The sequence below is a fragment of the Cupressus sempervirens genome, chromosome 10 (genome assembly GCF_028749045.1).
Source record: "Cupressus sempervirens isolate cs-2001-9-10 chromosome 10, ASM2874904v1, whole genome shotgun sequence".
In the NCBI taxonomy this organism is placed as follows: Eukaryota; Viridiplantae; Streptophyta; class Pinopsida; order Cupressales; family Cupressaceae; genus Cupressus; species Cupressus sempervirens.
This window is the reverse complement of record NC_143127.1, coordinates 188,935,407-188,961,019: the sequence shown is the minus strand read 5'-3', so window position 1 is coordinate 188,961,019 and position 25,613 is coordinate 188,935,407.

Below are 25,613 nucleotides of genomic sequence, written 5' to 3'. Positions count from 1 at the left end.
CCTTCCTTGCTTTGTCATTGTCTTATTCATATATTCATACTCTTCTCCACTTTCATTGTGATCCTTCATGCTTCCATGACACTCCTATCTTTCTTCATAATTATCCAGGGTTAGATCCCTTCTTAAATAGATAATTGTAGAAAGTTCTAGATCATAACCTTTGATCCACAATTCATTATTTTTTTCATTGAACCCTTTTCATTTTTGATTGGCTAATTTTCCTTTCTTGGGATTAATGCCTTCTAACAAGACAAATAATTATCTTTCAACATAACTAGGAATAAAGACTCAATAATCTCATGTAGAAGGCTTATTATGGCTTAAATAGAAAATTAGGTTCACAAAATATGAAAAACATATGCAAAGTTTCCTTCTAATAGTGAGATTGTTTCCTTGCTCATATGTTGAGGGTCCATGTCCATCTACTTCCAAATATTAAAAATTGATTACCATCAATTTTTTCATATATCATTTTCCTCTTTCCTTTTTCCACTTATTACTTCTCCTCAAGGATGTGAATTATTTCATTTTACAACATCATGAATAAGGAGGTATAGTTTTAACCTAAAAAATTCCTATAGCTAAGTCACTTGGGTTCAAATTGTAAAATTTACACAAGAATAAATTCTAAAAATATAACTTCTATTGTAGCACTACTAAAAAGATTACAAAGTCTTAAATATAAATAATTTACACCCATAGAAAAAAAACACAAAAAATACTAGATACACATGTACCATGAAAGGTTTTATTTGCTAAGAATGAAGCTAACAAAAAATAAAACCAAATCCTAAATATTCTTGTGCATATTTCACCACATTCTTTATTTTCCTACAAAACTAAGTAAGTCATCCTCCAAAAATTTGATGATTATCGTTATTTCAAATATCATATCAAGTGCTTCCTTTTACCATATATTACTTTTTCTCAAGGATACTAATTATTTCATTTTACATGCATCATGAATAAGCAAGATTGGCTTTAACATAAAAATTTCCTATAGGTGAGTTACTCATGTTAAAGTTGTAGAATTTACATAAGAATAAATTTTGATAGCCACAATTTTTTTTGCACCATTACTAAAAACATTAAAAAGTGTTGGATATAAAGAATTCACACCCATAGAAGAAAAAATCATACATCTAGATACACATGACCTAGACAAGTTTTATTTTCTAAGGATTAAAACTAAAAGAAAATAGAAATAAATCCTAAATATTCTTATGCATATTTTAGCACATTCTTTATTTTCATAAAAACTAAAAACTAATTAAATGATCCTCCAAAAATCTTCCCTTTTCCACCAGCATCAATTATTACCATACTCTCCCTTGATGTTGAGTAGACTCACAATATGATCTATTCAGCTCAAAGTAAAACTCTTCATCAATATAGTCTTATTGACTTGCATAGACCTTTGTAGATAAAAGTGCAAGAGAACACATGATATGTGAGTTGTTTACAACTACAACTTTAGTTTTTAAATCCTTTTCTATTGTATTCCTTTTCATCTTGGAGAAATATATATTGCATGCTATTTATAGATGGAACTAGCCGCATGCATGGAATACATCAAGAGTTTTGGAGTTTCTTCAACAATAGAAATATGCACTATTAACCACAAAACTACCTCACTAACTGGTTCTATTTTATTTTGTATTATTTTGGTAGAGACCTCTAAAAAATTCGCACACTCCTAAAATCTTATGTATCTTTTCTTATTCCCTCAATTCTTTACTATGGTTCACATGTATTAAGTGTATAAATCCAAGTTGGATGAAAACCCAGTCCTTTTTCATAATGTATGTATTGAAAAAATATAGTTGTATCACTAGTTTGAATAGAAATACAATATATCACTAACTATATTGTGGGTTTTCTATTATTTCATTACATGATGCAAGAGAAGGATGAATCTTTCAGTCAACATCACATATATCATTATCTAGACAAATATAGTAATTTTGATTCAAAAATCACTTTAGAAATAAGTTGGACTTTAGTTGACATGATTGAAAAAGAACTTATCCTTAAAGATAACCAAGAATGAAGAGTCAATAAACCTGCATAGTGTCGGAGTTATTTAGAATAACTAAAAGGGGGGGAGTGGGGGAGGTGAATTAGTTATCCAAGGTCTAGATGTATAGATAAAAATTTTCACATCTTAGTGAACCCATAAAAAATTTATACTCATGCATGCATCCATAAGATTATGCAATCACTTAAAACTTGTAGGTTACTATCAAATCAACTTGGACAAAAGTAAACATCAAACATAATAGAATCATTAACACGCTTGACACAATGTTTTACATGGAAACCCAATTTGGGAAAAACCATCAGTAACATGCTACTCTTTTCACTCTTTTGAATTGAAGGCTTGTGAAAGGCCAACCCTATTAAAGATTACAATACACACTGTTAAATTTGATCCTGTTAAAGGATTTCAATCACCCTATTAGGAGTGAGCCTTGTTAGAGGACTTTAGACCTCCACTTGGAATGTCACCCAATTAAAGGATTTACAAATGACTGTTAGGTCAACCTTAATCCAAAGGATTTACCTAAACTAATAAAATTGTTAGGGATTAATAGTAAGGCTTTGATTTGATACAACTTACCACTTCTTTTGCAAATTAAAGATCATTGTTCAATCCTACATTCTTCTTTTCCTTCATTCATTGTAGCTCTTATATCTTGTTCACCCTTCAAGTATTCATTTGTTTAAGCCTTCTTACTTAACATGCCATTGTAGACTCTTCTTTGGATCATTTGATGAAGCAAAAACCATTAACTCCTTCTCTTCCCCACATTCTCACATGTGGCAACCTTGCTTCATGACAAGCCATTCCTATAAATGGGAATTTAAGATCTTTTTCCACTCATTCTCCATCATCCAATTTAGGGTTAAAATGGATTAGGGAGGATACAATGTATCTACCCCATATTTCATATCTCATCTAGAAACTTCTCCTAGAATCCGCTTTAAATTTTCCTTAAAATGGTTTACCTTGAATTCTGTACCACCAACTCATCATCCTTGTCTTCCACCTAGTTCACACAATCCAAGAAAAAAAACTTTTCATCTCAAAATCATCGAATCTATGATATTTTAAATAATGTAGTAGCTTGAAATTATAAACCTTCTGATGCTCAACACATACTATATTGCTTGACATCCTCTATAAAATCATTTGGTGTCAACTAAAGTTTACTAGTGCTCAACATCAACTATCTTGTTGGGCATCCACTAGAATTTTCTTTTATGCAAATCCAACTGATTTTTTTCTGAGCTTGTACTAACTTTGTTTGGTACCTACTATCCACTCAGTCAAGCTTGGTAGACAAACTTTGTATAACTTGTTCTTCTAAACTTTCTTAGTGTAGCGAACATATGTAACGTTAAGTATATTATCAATACATCATGTTATTACTATCTTAACTAATTCTTGTACTTCATTACATAATCATAACTCAACCTTTCCTCTAGGTGCTATTGTTACATCTTTTGATCAAATCTTCTTCATCAATCAACTAAGTGATAGTACTTGAATCTTATAAGAAATTCTCTTACCAACAAATAGTAGGTTTGAGTTCAATGACAAAATAATGATTGAAGCACATAGTCTTCTTTAACAATCTCCCTCAAGAATGATATTTTCAATTAGATCTCAATAATATCCCTCTTTGGCATTGATGGAAAACCAAATTGATCAACCAAAACAACCAGACGATGAACATCTTGTTCAATCAGACTGACTAGGTTAAAACACTAAGACAATACCAAAAAGAAAAAAGTGTATCTTTCTATTAGCAACATACATCTTCTGAATAGGTTACAAAAACTCTTCTTATAACTCCCTCTGAGTTTCTTCTTGCATTTCTTTCATCATACTTGTGTTCTCCTCTTATTAGTAAAAATCTCCAAATCTTTGACAACAATCTTAGTAATCATATTATCAATTAGCAATATCATCTCCCTCTAATGATGATTAGTTCAATACTCTTTCTCCCTCAATATTGATACATATGTGCATAATCAGTAGAATAGAAAAATATATGGACCTCTTTGACAAAATGCCAAAGACATATGCCAAAAACTTGTCATCTTAACATGCAAAATATTGGCCTTTTCAATTTCTTCAGTTTCTCCCTCTGTCACCTTGCTTGTGACTAACTTGAAGTTTTAGCTCTTTGATTACTTTAGGAAACTCCTAAAGTAAGATCCACTACATCAATTTGTAACATATGAACACCAACTTGTTTGATGTAGGGCACTCCTCTTTTTACTTAGATAGCCTTTGATAGGGGTATCACCCCTAGTTTACCTCCTAGATACTCATGAGCATCCTTAGGTAATGCTTTTGTGAATATATTAGAAATTTTCTCTTTTGTGTTAACATATTCCATCTTCACCTCTTTATCTTGAACTAATTCCCTCAAGTAATGATACTTTATTGCAATGCACTTTATTTTTATGTGCATCACAATATTATTCAATATATTGATAGCACTTTTATTATCATAATAAAGTGTCACTCATTTTATGATCTCTTCCTTTAGTCCTTTGAGTAGCTATTTGATCCATAAAGTGTTTGTAGAATTTACAATAGCATCAACATATTCAACTTTAGTAGTACATTGTAAGGTGCAATTGTGTTTCTTGCTAGTCCATGTAACCAGTCTCTTGCCTAAGAAAAATGCTTGTCCACTAGTGCTCTTTTTGTCATCAATGTTTCCAACCCTATCAACATTATTGTAGGCTCTTAATTCAATTTTTTTAGTCTTCTTTTAGTATAGACAAAACTCTTCTATTCCATTTAAATATCTCATTATTCTCTTTACAACCATTAAATAAGTATCCCTAGGATTAGTAGAGAACCTTGCAACTATCCCTATAGATAATGCAATGTTAAGTCTGCTATGTACTACATATTACAATTTGTTAATCATAGACTTGTCTAATGTTTGATTCACCTTAGCAACATCATCATTCTTTGACAACTTGTGTCCTATCACCATAGGTGTACTTACTAGTTTGGAATCCTCCAATCCAAAAAAATTCAATATCTCCTTGAAATATTTTGATTCAGTGATGTATATACCATATTTCATCTAATATACTTGCAAACCCACAAAGAACTTGATCTCTCCAAACATAGACATCTCAAATTCTTGCCTCATTTGATTTGCAAAATCCTTACATAAAGTATCTTGACCTCCAAATATGATATCATTAGCTAAAATTTTAGATAAAGAAATACCTTTTCCTTTCTCTATCTTCATGTATAGATTGTTGTTATCATCGGTCCTTTCAAATCCAATCTTCAGAAAATAATTATGAAGTCTTTCATACCATGCTCTTGGTGCTTGTTTCAAACCATATAGAGATTTTTGTAATTTACATACCATTCTCTTATTGTTAATGTCAACAAGTTCTTTTGGTTGTTCTATGTAAACTTCTTTCTCTAATATGTCATTCAAAAATGGAGATTTAACATCCATCTGATAAACTTTGAAACCTTTGTATGCAAAATAACCAAGTAGACTTCTTACTCCTTCCAATCTTGCAATGAGGAAAAATGTCTCTCCATAGTCAATTCCTTCTTCTTGTGTATATCCCTTACAAACTAATCTTCCTTTGTTCCTTGACACTTCACCATTTTCATCTAGCTTGTTTTTAAATACCAACTTGGTGCCAATCCCTTCTTTGTCTTTTGGTCTAGAAACTAGACTACATGTTTTTTTATTCTCAATTTTTTCAATCTCTTCTTTCATGGCTTTACTCGAGTCCACATCTTCTAAAGAATATCTTATTGATTTGGATTCCTTCATGCTCAACAAACATGTATCATTTCTCAATTTGTTTCTTGTCATTGGCCTAGCATCTCTATCTCCAATGATTTGAGTAGTGTGATGATGTCTTTTGAGATATTTGTACAGTCTTGGTTCAGCTTTAGTTTCTTCATTTTGTCTTTTAGCTTCAGAATCACTATGTACATTTTTGTCTAGTATCTTAGCATCTCTTTCATGTACATTAACTTTAGAATCAAAGTGTTCTCCAATTTCATTTTGTAACTCAGCATGTCAATGTGGCTTTGTTCTTGAATGCAACTTAGCATTCATAGGATGTGACTCGATATTCACTGAAACTTGTTGTTTTGTAGCTTGATTTGGAGTATCTTTTTCAGTAGGCATACCTTCATAAATGTATACATATGATTTGTATTCTTTTGGTTCTTTCATAGGTTCAGCCTTATGTACTTCTATATATTCATCAAAATTTATATTTGTACTTTCCACAACTTTGTTAGTGTTAGTATTCAAACACTTAAAAGCTTTAATTCTTATGGAATATATAAAGAATATACCTTCTTCTCCATTTGCATCAAGTTTGTCATTTCTAAAATCCTTAAGAATGTAACATTTACTTCCAAATACCTTAAAATATTTTACATTGGGTGAGTGTCCATACCATAGTTTAAAAGGTGTTGAATGAGTTGTTGGATACAATTGATCAATTATATGTTGTCTTTGATGTTACACAAATGTCATATCAGTTATCAGATAGAGTCTACCAAGATTATTTGGTCAACAAAGAAAATTATAGAGTCTACCAAGCTCTGTTGGTTAGCAAAGCAAATTATAGAGTCAACCAAGCATTCCTAAAAGTTACTCTGTTGAAACAGTTTCTACCAAGCTCACTCGAGTGTTGAAGAATTTTGTGGTAGAAGTCAGTCGTAACTAAGCTCAAAAAGTTATTGAAGAAAATTTAGTGTTTACCGAGTTCATTTGATCTCCAAAGGATTTTGTAGAGGTCATAGTGTTCATCAAGCTTCAGTTGGTTAACACTGGAAATCATTTCTGGAGTAGTGTTTACCAAGTAAGGTCGACCAATGAAGGATTTCACTATTTTTTGAAATAAAGTTTAATTATTTCATGTAATGATTGTAGCTGACTGATGTAATGATTATTGGTAAATTTAACTTGTAAACGAGCCAAATTGACAATTTTTAAGGTATAAATAAAAGGTCAAGTTGTGAATTATAAATTGTAATGAGTGAGCATGCAAGTGTATCGATTGAAGAGGAAAGTGTAAGTGAATTTTGAAGAAGGATAAGATATCCTTGAGGAGCAACAAAGTTGTATTCAATCATAGAGGATCTAGTAAAGTAGAATAGAGATTTGTATTAGCAAATTTAGTTGTATCTCATTAAGGTTACTTCATTATTACTTTCTCACCATTATAGTAGTGATTCCTAAATATCTTAATAGAGTTGGTTTAACAGCCATTTTGTAAATACTCTAACAACTTGATAGTTCTATTGAATTATTCTAAAGTCCTCTAGCATGGCCACTCCTAGTAGGGTGATTAAATCCTCTAACAAGGTCACACCTAATAGTGTGCTTTGTACTCTTTAATAGGGTTGGCTCCTAGCAGGGCTCACTTCAGAAGATTGAAAATTAGTAGCTAGTTACTTGGTGGTTTTTCCCATATTAGGTTTCCATGTTAAATTTTGTGTCTCTTATGTTCATGTTATTCATTTTATGCATGCATGTTAAATCTCTCCGAATGCTTAAAGATCAGTAATAAGTTAACATACAATACCTCTACTAAGTTACAACATTTTTCTGCCTGGTTACCAAGTGACAACAGTAACTAGTTTTATAAGACATCTAAGGGATCTGTGGATTTTTTTTTTGTGGTAACTAATTTACCCCACCTCTTAGTTACTCCATCTATATTTCCAACATGATTACCTTTCTTGACTTGCACATGATTCAAGGTATAGATAGTTGTACCTACAACTTCTCTCTAGTATTTCAAAGAAACATTCTTCTCCATCATGAGTGTTCTAGCACAGTCCTTTATAGACCTATTTCTTGTTTCAACAATCCCCTTTTGTGGAGGGGTTCTTGGTATAGATGGCTTCCTTTTGATTCCTCTGTCATTACATAACATCTCAAACTCATTTAAAATGAATTCTCCTCTATTTAATCTCAAAAAAATTAGACTCTTACCTATTTCCTTCTCAACTCTTGCTAAGTACCAATTAAACATCTAAAAAGCATCAGATTTATATTTCAAAAACATGACTTTCATCATTCTAGAATAATCATCAACAAATAAAATAATGTACTTATCTCCTATGTAGATTTGCACATGAATTGGTCCACACAAGTCAGTATGAACAATCTCTAGTGTTTCTTTAGAGGTATAAGTTTTATTCTTAAAACTTGACTTTTTCATTTTGCCTAACTAACATTATTTGCACATTGTATTGTCAGGTTTCTTCAACTTAAGAAAACCTATAACTTTCTTTATGTTGTTGATACTAAACAAGTTATTGAAATTAACATGACATAACCTTTTGTGTCATAGCCATGCATCATAAAATCTTACAACAAGCCAAGTAGCATCCTCTATATCAAGATAGAATAGATTACTCCTAGTTTGATCACCCTTTCCAATAAATTTCTCATCAGTCTCATATATCTTAGCAATCTTGCTTTCAAACTCAACCTTATAACACAAATTATTTGGTTGTGACAGAGTCAATAGATTATAGTTAAGCCCTTCAACATAATAAGCATTGTCACATAGAATTTTATCTTTGAGTTTGATGGAACCTTTTCCTTTTATAAAACATGGTGCATCATTACTGAATATTACACTATTTTATTCATAACAATTTAAGGTAATGGACTTACTTTTGTCTCCAATTATATGATGTGAGAACCATTGTCAATGATCCATTTATTATTTTTTTTCACACAAGTCACAAGTGTAGTTGCTACATATTCATTAGATTTTTCCTTCATTGCAACTTACACCACTTCATCATCACGTTCATCACATTCATTCTTTGCTTCCTCTTCAACAATGTAGCATGACTTCATTCCTTTATCTTTGTAATCTTTGTCGTCATCTTCTCGTTTGCTTTTACTTGTCACTAGCTTTGTAGTTCTTCTTCTATGTACATCTTGCAACAATATGACCAACCTCATTGAAATTGAAACAAATGATAGGTAACTTATATTTGAACTTTACTTTACCTCTTTGGAATCTTCTTGCCAATAGTGCTTCTAGTTTTTCAACATCTTCCTCATCTACATCACTATCACTAAACACATATTTTATCTTTCTCTTGTTCTTCTCTACTTCTTTTCATCAAAATCTTTCAATAAAAACATAGCTTTGAAAGTAGGTACAATACTCTTAGGTTTGTAATTATCAAAGTTAGATAGCTCAAAAGCATTGAGTCTACCTACTAGACCTTCAAGGGTTAGATTATTTCTTGGTATATGTCTCAATTCTCGAGTTGGAAAGCTCTAATAATATAAATGGGTATTCCTGTTCTTCAAACTTTACTTAGCATAGAGTTATCTTCATTATGAGTAGTAGCTCCTCTTATTTCATTAACAACTTCTTTTATCCTAGCAACATATTGAACAATGGCTTAGGAAAAAGGCAATCTCGAACATCACCTTGTTGTGTTCTTTCTTCTTCTTCATATCTTCAGTTGTTAGGGCCCTAGTTGGATCAACATATTCAGTACTAATGGTAAATTGTACATGATCTCCAAGTCCTCCAAGGTGTAGCTTCATTAAAATTTTCCATGCAGTAAAGTTATCTCTATTAAGCTTGGGCACATCTCTTTTGGAAATCTTGATCTTTGTGCTTCTAGTACCTTCAAACTAGTCCTATTAAGTAGATGGTTTTGATACCAATTGTTGGAATTCTTTAGAATAACTTTGCGGGGGGTGAGGGGGCTAAATCATTTATCCAAGGTCTAGATGTATAGATTAAACTTTTCATAGCTTAGTGAACCCATAAAACATTTATACTCATGCATGCATCCATAAGATTATGCAATCACTTAAAACTTGTAGGTTACTATCAAATCAACTTGCAAAATTGTAAACATGAAACATAATAGAATCATCAACACACATGACACAATAATTTATGTGGAAAACCAATTTGGTAAAAGGCACTAGTAACATGCTACTATTTTCACTCTTCTAAAATGATGGCTTGTGAAAGGCCAACCTTTTTAAAGCTTACTATACACACTATTAAATTTGACCCTATTAAAGGATTTCAATCAACCTATTAGGAGTGAGCCTTGTTATAGGACTTTAGACCATTCACTTGGAATGTCACCCAATTAAAGGATTTCAAAATTAATATTAGGTCAGCCTTTATCCAAAGGATTTATCCTAGACTAGTACAATTGTTATGGAGTGATAGTAAGACTTCAATCTATTGCAACTTAAAAATTCTTTTATAGATTATAGATCACTATAGAGTCCTCCATTCTTCTTGGGTTTCATTCATTATAGCTTTGATAGCTTATTCACCCTTCAAGCATTCATCTCCTTAAGATTTCTTGCTTAACATGCCATTGTAGACTCTTCTCTAGGTTACTTGACAAAGAAAAAACCCTTAACTCCTTCTCTTCCTCAGGTTCTCATACATGACAACCTTGCTTCATGATCAACCATTCCTATAAATAGGAAATTAAGATCTTTTTCTGCTCATTCTCTATCGTCCAATTTAGGGTTAGAATGGATTAGGTAGGATACAATGTATCTAGCCCATATTCTATATCTCTTCTAGAAACTTCTACTAGAATCTACTTTGAATTTGCCTAAAAATGGTTTACCTTGAATTTTGTGCCACCAACTCATCATCCTTATCTTCCACCTTGTTCACACAATAAATGAAAATAAACTTGTCATCTTAGATTCATCAAATCTATGATCTTTAAAATAATTCATTAGCTCGACATTATCAACCTTCTGATGCTCGACACATACTGCATTGCTTGGTATCCTCTATAAAATCACTTGGCATCAACTAAAGTTTATTGGTTCTCAACATCAACTATCTTGCTCAGCATCCACTAGAATTTTCTTTTCCTCAACTCCAACTAATTTTCTTCTTGGGTTGCATTCAATTTTTTAGCACCTACTATCCACTCAATCAAGCTTGGCAAACAAAATTTGTATAACTTTTTCTTCTAAACTTTCTTAGTGTAGCCAATATTTGTAACCTTACATAGATTATCAATGCATCTTGTTATCATTTTCTTAAATGATTCTTGTAGTTCATTACATAATCATCAATCAACCTTTCCTCTAGGTGTTATTGTTACATCTTTTGATGAAATCCTCTTCATCAATCAACTAAGTGATAGTACTTGAATCTTATAAGCAGTTGTCTTACCATCAAATAGTAGGTTTGACACCAGTAGAAAAATAATGATTGAAACACATAGTCTTCTTCAACAATCTCCCTCAAAAATGATCTTTTCAATCAGATTTCAACATGTAGCAGGCTTATTATTCCTCAAATAAAAAATTATGCTTCCAAAATATAGAAAATATATGCAAACTCTTCATTTAATGTTGAGATTTTTTCCTTTCTCATAGGTTGAGAGCCTATCAACATCTACTTCCAAATATGAAAAATATATGGTTATCAATTTTTTAATATCATTTCGAATAGTTTCTTTTTCCACTTATTAATTTTTCTCAAGGATGCTAATTATTTCATTTTACATGCATCATGAATAAGGAGGACTTGTTTTAACCTAAAAATTTTGTATAATTAAGTCACTTGTGTTATAGTTGTAGAATTTAAACAAGAACAAATTATTAAAATTATATCTTTTATTGTAGCACTACTAAAAAGATTACAAAAGGTTCAATATAAAGAATCCACACCCATAGTTAAAAAAGGAGAAGCAAAAAACTAGATATACATGTACCTAGAAGAGTTTCATTTGCTAAGGAATCAAACTAATAGAAAATAAAACTAAATCCCATATATTCTTATGCATATTTCAACACACTATTTATTTACAAGAAAAACTAAATCCTACCTAAATCATCCTCCAAAAATCTCTCCCTTCTCACCAACATCAATTATTAACATACTCTCCTTTGATGTTGAGTGGACTTACAATCTGATCCATTCATCCCAAAGTGCAACTCTTTATTACTAGAGTCTTATAGAATCACATAGAACATTGTAAATAAAAGTGCAAGCAAATGCATGATATGTGAGGTAACTGCATCTACAACCACAAGTTCATTTTTTTTATCCCCTTCTATTGTATTACTTTCATTAACATATGTATTGCATGCTTGTTATAGATAAGCTAGAGACATCGATGGAATACATCTATAGTTTTGTAGTTTCTTCAACTAAATAACTATGCACTAACAACCATAAAATTACCTTACTAACTGATTTCATTTTATTTTTTCTTATTTTCGTACAAACTTTTAAAACATTCTTACTATCCTAAAAGCTTAAGTATCTTTTTCCTTTTTCCTCAATTCTTGCCTATGGTTCACACTTACTAGGTGTATAAATTTAAGTTGGATGTAAAGCATGTCTTTTTGCATAATGTATACACTGAAGAAATAAAGTTGTGTCACTAGTTTGAATAGAAAATAAATATATTCACTAAGTTTCTTGTTGATTTTCTATTATTTCAGTGTAGGATGTAAGATAAGGATGAATCTTTCCTTTAGCATCATATATATCTTTACTGGAAAAACATAAAAATATTCATTCAAACATCACTTTAGAAACAAGTAGGGCTTTACTCGATATAATTTCCAAAGGATCTGTCTTTAAAGCTAGCCAAGAATGAAGAGTCAATAAAGCTTCATAGACCACTTATTATGACTCAAATAGAAAATTAGGTTACCAAAATATGGAAAATATATGAAAAGTCTCCATTTAATGTTGAGATTTTTTCCTTGCTCATAGCTTGAGCTCCTATGTCGATCTACTTTCAAATAGTAAAAATCAATGAATTTTCATTTTCAAATAGCATTTGAACTCTTTCCTATTACAACTTATTACTTTTTGTACTTTTTGTCAAGGATGCTAATTATTTCATTTTACATGGATAATGAATAAGGAGGACTAGTTTTAACCTAATTTTTTTCATAGCTAAGTCACTTATGTTAAATTTGTTGTATTTACTCAAAAATAAATTCTAAACATAGAACTATAATTGCAACACTACTAAAATGATTATAAATGGTTGAATATAAAGAATTCACACCCATAGAAAAATAAAACAAAAAATTTGATACACATATACCTAGAAAAGTTTTATTTGCCAAGGAAAAAAACTAAATCCTAAATATTCAAGTATGCATGTTTTAACCCATTCTTTATTTTCATAAAATCTAAAAACTAACTAAATAGTCCTCCAAAAATATCCCCATTTTCATCACCATTAATTATTCACATACTCTCCCTTGATGTTGAGTGGACTCACAATCTTATTCATTCATCTCAAAGTGCAACTCCTTATTGTTAGAGTCTTATAGACTCAAATAGTTCCAACTCTTCATCACTAGAGCCTTATAGACTCACATGGTAGTTCCAATAGAAGTTAGATAACTCTTTATCAATTTCTTTCTATCATGGGAGATGAGAAGGCTCAATTTTCTCCTCATTGATCTATTACCAGGAAGACTCATGACACTTCCACATGCTAATCAAAACAAGCATTCATTAATTACTTCATTCAAACATTGAAACCTTAATCCAATATTTTACCTCTTAATATGAAAACTTTGAGTTTTATACAGCCTTTACAATATCTTTGTCACCTTGTACCAATAGGATCTATCAATCCATTCATAATTGGTGTAGGAGCAGATTGGGGAAGGGCAAATCCCTCAAACAATTTTGGCTTGTAAATGGTGTAGCCAAATATTTGATGAATAAGGACTAAGGATAAAGTCCAATGGTATCTTTAGAAGGTGTGGATAAGTAGGATTTAGGTTTGAGTCATGCATTTTAGCAATTAAGTATTGATAAGCCTAGAAATGCTCAAATTGCTCCAAAGGGGAAAAATGTCACAAAATTCCTTAAAGGGAGAAATAAATGTCAAGGAAATGTCCTTAGATTTTTTAGGATCATTTTATAAGGATTGGAACCAAATTAGACAAGTTTGGAGGGCTCAAATGCCAAATTGTTGAAAAATTTGTCAAAGTTGCTCATTGACAACTTTGTATTTTTGCAAAGTTGCAATGAAAACATTTTGCACTTTGGTGAAAAATGAATAATATAAATCTAAGATTCAACCTAAGGGTCAAGATAGTTTAGAAAGACTATTTAAATAGAAGATAACTACTTAGAAGGGGTTGGTTATGTCATATGTATGGATAATTAGTAGAATGAGAAGGATTTGCTGACAAAAAACATGATTTTGGAGAATTGATAGAAGAACTAGAATGATTTCCTTATTTTTCTTTTATCGAATAGATTCTTGAGATCATGTGATAACTTTATACATTTTTTTTTCATTTTTTTGCATTATCCTTCATTTTATTAGGCTTTAAGAATAATTTAGGTTCTTCATGTTGACATTCTAGTCATGTTTGTTATTAGTGACACACACTTATATAGACAGATAGTATGTACCATGCTTATTGTATAGTTAACAATGTTAACCAAGAATTTCAGGCTTTACCAAGTTCTACAGTTGCTACCAAGTTCAAGGAAGAGTATTTAGTTTACACCAAGTGGTTTCTAAAATAATGGTGATCAATGGTGTAAACCAAGCTTCATAAGGTTTATTGAGTTCCTCTATGGAAACTGAGTTGTGCAGTGCTTACCTAGTTCACAGTTACAATGATGTGAATCTAATGTTGATTGAGCCACTTAGTGTTTACAAAGTGATTCAGTTTATATTACGAGTTTCACAATATTCACTGAGTCACCAATGTAGACCGAGTTTAGACTACTTTGAATGATCAGTATGCACCAAGCTTCTATGTCTATTGAGCGCATGATGATTCTAAGCATTCATAGTGGATGCCAAGTATCAAAACCTCACTGAGCTAGTCTTTAAGACCCAAGTTCCTATATTTGGGCTAACTTTGTATATTTGTAAATTAGATTGGTATATATGTAAAGTATTATATCACATCCAATAATAAGTATGAATGGAATATAAATAGCAGAGAAGAGAAGAAGAGTAAAGTAAAAAGGCTACAATGGTATAAGGAGCAACAAATATTTATCTATCACATCAAGGTAATCATTACACTCAAAAGAATCTCACTTAGTAAACCAAGTTATAGATTAGAGATCAACCACTATTTCATCCTAACAGGTGGATCAGTCAAATCCTTTCACAAGGTAGACCTAATAGTCTTTTGTATATCTTTAAATCTCTTTATTGAGTGTGCACTTCACTGTATGTTTGAAAATTCTTTTGGAAAGTGGACCTAGCAGACATTATTGCTACTAATAGGGCAGATCATCATAAGTGATCAATGTCAGCCTTAACATGCCAACTTTATACTATAGTAGTAAAGCTTGTGGGTATCATCCCCACCCAAGTTTTAATTTCTATTTGTAAGGTCTTTTGGTAAGAATAATGTGTGTCAAAAGTGTTATAAATGTTTTGATGCTTTCAATTTTTCATGCATGCAATTAGATTAGAATACACATGAAATATTAATTTCTAATATAGGATTAATTTTTAGTGGTTACTAATTCACCCCTCCCCTTTCAAGCCTATCACATATATTTCCAAAAATTGGTATCAGTGCATTGTGTTTCTTAGGAAAGAAGTTTAATAGCTTGGTCAAAGATTAGAGGCTATAGAGGTACTCAAACTTGATAAGGCTATTGACAATGAAAAGTTAGATTTGGAATTGGCCATTGAGCAACTCAAGAAAGCAAAGGAGAAACTCTTTCAATCCTTGAAAATAAGAAAAGATCTTGCAATCTAGATGAATGACCAACTCTACATTAAAGAAATAATTAAAGACATTCATTCAGAAAGCAATTCAAATGAAGCTAATGAAGCAATCAAAGAACTATTAGAAAAGAATTTGGTTCACTTCAAGAAGTTAGGAAACTGAAAAAAGAATAGGAAATTTGGTTAGTAAGATTATGTGAAGTCATGGAAGAGAATAAAAAGATGAAAGAAGAGATAGAGGGAAAGAAAAATAAAATTCAACACCTATCCCTTCAACAAGTAGACTTCATTGATCAGCTCACCAATGCAAATGAAGAAATCATGAATCTAAGATCAAAGAATGAAAGATTGTAGAATGATCTAAACACTAAAAAGAAAACCAATGAGAGGATGATGAAATCTCAAGTAGACATGAATCAATTGAATGAGTAGAGCCATTATAGAAAAATGAAGAAGCAAGAATTGGATAGACAAGAGAAGGTGAAGCATCCAAGAAAGGAGCCCAAAAGAATCAAAGACCTACTTGTAGTCATTGTGGTAAGATAAGTCATACATCACACAAATGTTGGAGTAATGTGAAAGCTAAATTCAATGGAAAATGTTACAATTGTATTCAACATGGTCATAGAGCTAATGAATGCAAATAAAAACCTAGATTTGAAGGTAAATGTCACAAATGTAAGAAGCATTGGCACAAATATTTAGAATGTAAAACTAATATATTGAACCCAAGAGAACAAATTGTTAAAGCTATATCTAGTTGGGGCTATAACACTTGGTGCAGATGTCATTATTGTGGAGAATTTGGACACATTGGAATGAATTGTGTAAAACATCCCATGAGGACAAGAGACACTACTAGAAGATGTTTCATTTGTACAAAACTTGGTCATCTTGCCAAGAACTATATGAATACTAGAGGAATTGAAGATGAAAAGAAGGGAAAATTTGATAACATCAGAAAGAAGATGAGACAACAATGGATTCCAAAATCTTATGAGAATGCAAATTCAAGCAATGATGAACATGTCACTCAAGAATTGGGTGACTCCATCATTTCTACTTGATCTCTCACAAGGAGAAATAGAACTAGGATTCCAAAGAAAACATCTCAGATTAGTTATAGTTAGGAAAATGAAAGATCCATATCAGCATTCAAGATGAAAATGAATCACTAAGCATTCAAAAAATACCAGCAATTATCAAGCAAGGTCAGGAGCTACTAAAATTTTGTGTGGACACTGAGTCATGCATGATTATACCTAGAATTCAATGCAAGTTGAGTGGAAGACAGTGTGTCATTTGAGAAAACAATCCTACCAGGAATTTATGGCAATCAAAAGGAGAAATTTGATTTAAAAAGGGTGAAATCAAAGTCATTTGTCACTATAATTTTTTTAGAGGTATATGTGTAAAGTGATTTATGAGCATCTAAGCAATGTACGTGAATTATTGTTGAAGATTTTTGTATCTTTGAAAACTCTATTAAGAAATAGTGTCCTCTAGCAGTAAGACTAACAAAGGATCAAATATGTTAGTTCAAGGAGTGGAATGGAAGGCACTAGACTTTAAGCTAAGCCCAGCTATTGTGGAAACCCTAGATCCAACTAGAGGTTAATATCAAATTCAATCCAAGGTATTGTTAATTAATGACATTTGTTCACATTTTTGATGTTCTATTCAAGATATTAGAACCCTAGAAATGGATGAATCCTTAAAAGAATTATGTGTGAATGGTGTGTTAAAACCAAAGCATCAACACCTTGAAGTGAAGGGCTTGACTCACATTCCACATATGCCAAATAATTTTTAGATCAGATGGATAAGATTTATACATAGCCATGTGTATAATGGTCAGTTATGGTTAGAGAAACCTTTTGTGATAACTAAGAAGATGATCCATAGGATCAATGGTCTTCCAATAATTGCAAAAGCTAAAATGACCAAAGCCCTAAGTTAGGTTGATCTTGAAAAGAGAGCCCTTGTTGAGTGGGATGGAAGGGTACTGAAGATACCTTGTGTCATAGATATGGAATGAAAGTTTGGGATACATGTCATCATGCACCAAATATACAAATCAAGAAGAATCAATAGTGTATCATGTGAAGTAGTGAATCTCACTTAAAAAGTGGTCAAGAATAACATGCCACTTGTCCTTGCCAAGTTGATGCTGAATTAGTTCAACAAAAATATGGAGAGTATAAGAACTTTAAAGAATAATACTTGTGAGTTTGGTTCATTTTTAACTTTTCTATTTTTCTATGTGTGAAAGTTCTTCCAATCTAAAGGTATAGCCATATGGAGGAAGGATGCACCTATTATTTATCAAATTAATGAATATATATTTGGAATGGGAGAAAATTATGCTAGTATTATGGATAAGTACTTTCATGCATTCAAGGAAAAGATGAATAATAGATTTAGGATACCAAAGAAACTTGTAGATGACTAAAAATATGATATTTGTTTCATGGTTGATAGTGATAAAGTGTATATACAAGAAATTGGACTAAGAATTATATGGGTCAAGCCTCTAGGTTATGAGGTTAACATTGATAAAACTAAGGACATTATTTTAGCACTATTAAATGAGCCACTTTACCAAAAAGAAAAATATTTTGGCACTTATGATGAAGTAAAGGAAATAACAAAACTTGAAATAAAACTCCCTTAGGAAGTCAACAAAGAGAAGAATAGAATTGCAAAATTGAAAACTAGCTCCAATCTTCTATTGACTAAAGGAAAAGGAGATGACACTGAGGAAGATGAAGTGGAAGATGAAGAGAAGATAGGTAAGGTTTTTATAACCAAAGCTACCAAACCATCTACTATTGTGTTCACAAGGAGGTCATCTAGGAAGAAATTTAAAATGGGTGAAGAAGTAGAGGATATAATTTTTAAGAAACCTTCACCCACCTTTTAGGAAAGGATGAAAGAAATAGATTTAGGATCTAGCATAACAATCTTCAAAGTACTAAGGTATGAGACAAGGACTACAGAGGAGAAGAAGCAAGTTGAAGACATGGTCATCTCTAAAATAGGAAATTGAAAATATTCTCTAGATCAATTTACTCAGCAAATTCCAAAAGCGTTGTTGGAAAAGATTATACCCAGATGATAGCATGCAAGGAAAACTACTAAAGATATATATGAGTAGACCTTAAGGTGACTTATGCAAAGCTTGAATGATAAAGAGGTGAAAGATTCCATCAAGAAGAATGAAGGAAAGCTTACCTTGAGATTCAACACTTGTCTAATATTGATCAATAACATTAAACATGTGGTAAGGAATGCACCAACACATGGAAGAACATTTGCAATGTTCACAAAAAAAAGTGATTTTGTTGTTAATGTTAGTGACATGGAAGAGGATGTTGAACATGAAAAATATGAGGAAATTGATACTGAAGAAGTAACACATTATGATAACATAGATGATGAGGAACATGAAAAAGAATAGGAAGCTACTAAGGAAGATTTACCTAAAGTTTAGAACATTGGGGAGACTATCCCAGAGAGGATTACATTAGTGTTCCTAGCCTTACTTCCTCATTCTCTGAAAAAAGCATTGAAGACATCAAGCTTAGAGAAAGCTAATATAGAATTCATTATGTCAAACATTGCAAGTACAAGTACTGAATCAATTTTTGCACCTATTTAGCTCAGTACTTCATTGACAAAAAGTGACAAGAACTTCATCTACCAAGTAGTCAACACTTCCTCCTCCATTAGTTTTGGTTATAGAAGGTATTTCTTCAATAAGTGTAGTATCTACTTTTTTAACTAGTCCTACTATTTTTACCATTTTTTCCACTCCTAACATTCAAATAATAAGTACAAGGACAATTGAGACCAAGTCTCAACCAAGTGCCAAATCATTGACTAAAGGCAAAGAGAAAGAAGAAGAAATTGATCTTGATGAGGAGATTTGTATTCCAAATTGGGGCATCTCTAATCTTAATCCTGACTAGATGCATATATTTGTAGAAATTATTTTGAAGAAAGTTAAGTAGCAGAGGCTTAAAGAAGAAAGAAATAAATAAATTCAAGTGTTAGAAGATGCAAGGAATATTCTAGTAGAGGCATTCAACACAAAGGTTGACACTTCTCAACCAATTTTTTTTCAGTCAGAAGAGGTAGTCAAAAAATTTAATGAAGATTTAAATGGATAGAAGAAATTATTGCAAAGGGCTTAGAAGATATTTGAGAATGAAGTTTTGGAGCTAATTGCAGAAGAGATTGCAATTCATCAAGTAGATCTATCTACTTTTCTAAGCTCACTAAGACTTCTTGCAATAATGTTACTTCATTATTAGATAAACTTTGTATTCTTCAATTTTTACCAAGGAAATTAGAGATAAAATTTCAAAGATTGATGAAGATCTAAAGGAAAGTGCACAACAATTGTAACTTGACCCAAGTTACAGCTCTGCCCACTACACAAAGATTAGATTCTTAACTGATATGCAAGCATAATTGCTAGGAGAAGAAGCCAAAATAAGAGCTACATTGGTAAACATTCAGGGCATGATTCTTTCAAACATGGATGCATTGCACAAACATATTGCACATGCTAAAATCTTCATCCATGATAATAACTTCTCAATTGCAGATCACATGATAGAACTTTCAGCAGGAGTTCAAGTTGCATTGCACACATGTAAGGTGTTGCAAGAAAATTAGGACAAGACAATGTCATTGATTCTAAAAGTACATTCAAATTTCTTGTCATGTTTCTGCATTACCATATAGTATATAGTGTACATCTTTGGCATTAATGTCAAAATAGAGGAGAACATGTTTATTGTAAAGGAAAAATATATAATATAAGCAGTAGTATACAAAAAAGGGGAGAAAATGTATAAAGCATATGAAAAGATGTGAAAAGATGTAAAATGTATTGTATATATATATGTATGGGGAGAAAATCATATTATATACATGTATAGATATTCAGAGATACATCTCTTACAAAAGAAAATTTGAAAATTCTCAAAAATAGAGTACTCTATCGAGTTAGAGACAAGATGATGAATAAAAGGTGTTCTTGAATTATTTTATTTGAATTCAATTTTCACTGATAAGTGTTTTTGTCACTAATGCCAAAGGGGAATATTATTGACATTATAGTCATGTTTATTATTAGTGACACGCATTTATTCAGACAAATAGTATCTACTAAGCTTATTGTATAGTTAACAATTTTAACTAAGCATTTCAGGCTTTAGTAAGTTCTACAGTTGCCACCTATTTCAAGGAATAGTATTTAGTTTGCACTGAGAAATTTCTAGGATAATGGTGATTAGTAGTGTAAATCAAGATTCATAAGGTTTACTGAGTTCCTTAGTGCAAACCAAGTTGTGCAGTGCTTACGAAGTTAATAGTTAGAGTGATGTGAATCCAATGTTAACTAAGCCACTTAGTGTTAACCTGTTAGTCTCAAATTGGTTTTGACATTTGAGCGTCAACACACTTAAGCAATTCTTCTATTGATGTTGAGTATAACACATCAGCTAAACTATAATATATGCCAAGCCAAAAAATTCAATAGCTGTCGAGTGATGTATAGATGTTGAGTCACTATAGATGCCAAGTGAAATAGAATTATTGTAGGTGCTGAGTGATGTATAGATGCCAAGTCACTATAGATGTCAAGTGAAAAAGAATTCCTATAGGAGCTGAGTGAGCTAGTTTTCCTATATGTGCCAAGCATTAGCAACTAGTATGTGCCAAGTAACATAGATTCAACATATGAGTTTGTGCCTTCACAAACTTAGATGTAAACTATTTGTGGAGCTGACATGGGATGAATCTTTAAGGATCTTGAAGATAAGATCAAATATTTTGCATTACCTATGTAATCAACATGAAACCAATAAGAAAAATGTAGAGGGAATGCAACCAATAAGAAAAGTGCAAGAAATGAGTGGAAATTGAAGATTTAATATTGATCACAAATTAATACCTAACCCTAAGTCTTCAAAATATTTAAAAGGAGGATGAAACCCCATTATGTGTGCACATGAGAGGATATGTATGGGTGAATTATAGCAAAGTGTAGAAGGGTAAAAAGACTTAGTGAAGAACAAAGAAGCATAGTATAATCTAGTTGTTAAAGAACAAAGTATTAGAACTTCACAGAGTAACATATCAGATCAAGCAAGGATCATATCAGTAAGAGCAGAACAAGGATCTACAATTAGCAATTGAAGATTGCAAAGCTTTCAAGTCAAAGGATTTCTAATACTCTCTAGAAATTGTATTAGATATGAAAATCCTATGGATTTAGGTTGGCCTAGCAGCCATTTGTAAATCCTTTAATTGGGTGGCATTCCAAGTGAATTTACTAAAGTCCTTTAACTAGGCCTACTTTAAGTAGGGTAGTGAAATCCTTTAATCATGTCACTTTTAATAGAGTGTAAAGTCTTTAACAGGGTAGGCCTTTCACAAGGTAGACCATTGAAAGTGGTCAAACAATGTAACCTTGAATAGTTACACATTGTTGTAGTGATATTTTGTGGGTGTCATCCCCATGCCAATTTTACCTTCTCATTTTGGAGGGTTTCTAGGTCACCAAAATTGTGTGTTATATATTTTCATGCATGTATTTAATTTCATGTTTATTAGATAAATTAGATGCATGTGAATTTTTTCAGTTAAAAGGATTTGAAAAAGTTAAAGTTAGTTACTTCTAATTCACCCCCCCACCCCCCCTCAGAAGTAAATCTTCCCACTTATTAGTTCCAACAATTGGTATCAGAGCATAGTTCTCACAAGGAGAAGCCTTAAAACTTGGAGAAAATATCTTTAAAATGGAATTCTATAAAATTTGGAAGATCATAGAGAATTTGGAAATTAACATACAACATGCTTTACATGTTTTGGAAGAAGCTAGAGGAGAACTGAAGAAATCCCTAAAAAGAAGAAGAGAGATTGCCATAGCTGAGAATGAAACATAGTACAAGGAGATTGACACCTCAAATCTATTTTCAAATGGAGATTCCAAAGATTTTGATGCAACAATAGTAGACCTGATGGAGAAGAATAGAGCTCGAGTAGAAGAAATTGGAATACTCAAGGTTGAACAAGAATCACAAGCTAGGATTCTTTATTAGGTGACTGAATAGAAGAAAAGAGCCATTGAAGACAAGGCTATGCTAGAAGAATACAAGAGAAACCTTGCCAATACACTAGAAGAAAAGTCAATTGAGCTTGCAAGAATCTCAAACATGTAGCTAGACACCCTAATTCAGATGATGAATGCACATCATGAACCTAATGTCAAGGACATTGAGATCTCTACATTAAAGATGCAAAATGAACAACTGAAAAATGACCTAAAAAGAGAGAAGAAGATTGCGAAAAGCTTCAACAAACCCAATAAGGCCATCAAGTACTTTGAGCAGCTACTAAAAGCACCAAGGTCTAGAAATGACACTTCAGGACTATGTTACATTAGTACTAAACAAGGAGAGTCATCCAAGACTACAGAAGAAAGAAGTAACAAAGGTAAGAACACTAAATATAATTGTTATTTCTATGGTAAAAAGGGACATACCTTTAATATATGCATGAGAAAAAATGCCCATCAACATGACAAGACTAAGAATGCAAGTTATCATAAGTGCAAAAAGAAAGGACATCAAGCATACAATTGCAAGACTAGGCCTTTTAGAACACCAAAATTTGAAGGTCGCTACTACAATTGCAAGAATTATGGACATAAAGTTTTTGAGTGTAGATCAAAGCCTATGTGGATATCAAATTAGGTAGCAAGGGAAGGTAACCACGGTCATCACTACAATTGGGACTATAACACTAGGTATAGCTATCATTACTATAAAGAATATGGACACATTCCTAAAAATTGCATATGGACACATTTTAGAGGGATCTACAATAGATGGTTGAGAAAAACCACATGTTTCAGTTCCTTGAAGACTGGTCATATCAGTAGGAATTTTTCAACAAAGTCAAAGGCACACAACTCAAAGAATGACAAAGGTAAAGAGAAGGTAGATGTTGAACACATCAAAGGAGAAATGAAGAAGACATGGAAGAAGAAATATTGGAGTAGGACATGATGAAGGGATCACTTCACCTAATAGGTCAAGTGGTCACACTTCATCAAACTAAGCTAGAGAAGGCATAAGGAATTGAATTACAAATTTTTTCCATACATTAGTTCTTAGAAAAGAAAGTACTATAAAATAATAGATCAACATGAACAAAGATGCAAAGTTAAAAATTCAAGATTTCACAAGTGTTGCTAAGTTGCCCTCAAATGTAGAGTAAAAATATAGTATAAGCTAAGTTGATTGTCAAGACTATAGGAGCCAAATGATTAGAAGGAGCTGAGTTGGTAGAGGAAGCCAAGTGAAGAAAAAATCTCAGTTGAGGCCAAGTAAGGAATACTCCAGTGGAAGCTGAGTAATGTAGAATCCTTTAGAAGTTGAGTGGATAGTTGTAAATTCACTAAGCATTAAATGCAATGAAAATAAAGTATATTATCATATTTTCAATCATTTTTCTTCATCGCAAACAAACAGAAAAGATGAGAAAGAGCATAGAAGTAAATCCAAAGTAGAGAATCCAATGTATAAGAAGATTTCAACATCATTCCAAACATGATTCCATCAATTTCAAGGTATTTACAACTATATTGAGCTATGCAGTTTCATGTTTTCTTTCTATTAAAACCATAGACTGTGTAAAATGGCTTCTAGTTCTAGAAAAACTCAAGAGAAGGAATCAATTGAAGTCCAACTAGTATCCAAAGAGGTCAAACAACTTGATTTTCATCTAATCCCAGAGGTTGCGTACAAGAATGATCTAGTTGGAGCCCTATCCATCTTACACCCTAAGGTTGTAATGGTTCAAGATGTAAGGAAATGCTATAATTGCAATATTGGAGCCATAGCTGACATGTAAATGAGGGAGGCATATGAGAAATTGTGTCAAAATAGAGTGTTGAAGGAAGAGTACAAAATTGTTGAGAGGAAGGGTTTAATGTGACCCCTAGAATTCCCCACCATTTTCAAGACTAAATGGATTAGACTAGTGTTGAGTGGAATGCACGATGGTAGCTTATGGTTGGATGGCCCTATAAAAATCACAAAGAGAATTGTACATAGAGTGATAGGGTACCCAACCCTAGATCAGATAAATACCCTTAAGAGTGATTCTAAGGAGGCAATTGAGAAAAACATACATGTAAAATGGACTAAGAGAGGAATGACAATTGATACTATCCAAGACCCTCTAGTTGACTTTATTTAGATTACAATAAAAACAGGTTTTCAAGGGACCCCAAAACCCTTTCACATCCTCAAAAAGGAAAAAACGAGACATCCATCAGGAAAGAGTTCTTAAACCTATTAGAAGCAGCACCAAAATTAGGTTTTATAGGGACCTAAAACCACTAACAAAGTCCAATTAAAGTATCTAGGTTTTATAAGGACCTGGAACCTCTAGTTGACTTTGTTGTTAGGGTCATTGCACACAAATTCTACCAATCTAGCAGACTCAATAGTCTACCTTGTATTGTAGTAGAAATAGGATACAAACTAGTGAATAAGGATCATACATATTATCTTGTAGAGCTACAACTATAACAAATCAATGAATATCTAGTAGCAATTAGGCAAACCAAGGGAGCCCAATGTAAATTTGGTGCCATTTTGATATGTATTTTATTTTATGTTCAAAATGGATTTCCTTCTTTTAGCAAAGTGGCATAGAAAATTGATAGGTCAAGCATAGCTCAGGTTAATGAATACATAGAGTAGATGGGAGCTAATTTTGAGACCTTGATGACTAGTTATTTTGAGAGCTTTAAGAAAACAATGAAACAAAGGCTCAA